Below are 490 nucleotides of genomic sequence, written 5' to 3'. Positions count from 1 at the left end.
TGGTCCTTTGTGCAGGGTGAGGGTAGGTGTGGGGGTGGGGGTAGGCTCGGGCGCTGCCCTCACGCTGTGTCTCACCTGCAGCTCAGGCCTGACCCAGGCCTCTCCTCTGCTCCTGCCGCGGAGCCTGCCGCCCCGGTCCTCCTGCAGCCAGGGCTCGGGCTAGCTGCCTTCCCTGGGCGCCCTGCCTTGGAGCCATGGGGCCCACCTAGTCCCTGCCTGCCGCGATGTCCCGGCCCGGGGACTGCTGACCTCGGCTGCTGGGGGAGCCCCCCCCACACCCCCTCGTCAGCCTCAGCAGCCAGAGACCCTGGGTGAGCCCCTGGGCCAGACCTGCAGCCCAGGGCGGCCTCCCACACCCCCCTGTCCCTGCCTGCCTCCCCCTCCCTTACCCCTTCCTCCTCCTCCCAGGACTGGACCAGAAAAGCCACTGTGGCCACTGGGGGGGGCCCTGCCCCCCCAGCTCTTGCCGGCCACCCCTAGGAGTCCAGGC

Source organism: Propithecus coquereli, unplaced genomic scaffold (assembly GCF_000956105.1).
Source record: "Propithecus coquereli isolate 6110/MARCELLA unplaced genomic scaffold, Pcoq_1.0 Scaffold449, whole genome shotgun sequence".
NCBI lineage: Eukaryota > Metazoa > Chordata > Mammalia > Primates > Indriidae > Propithecus > Propithecus coquereli.
Note: the sequence above shows the minus strand (reverse complement) of the source record.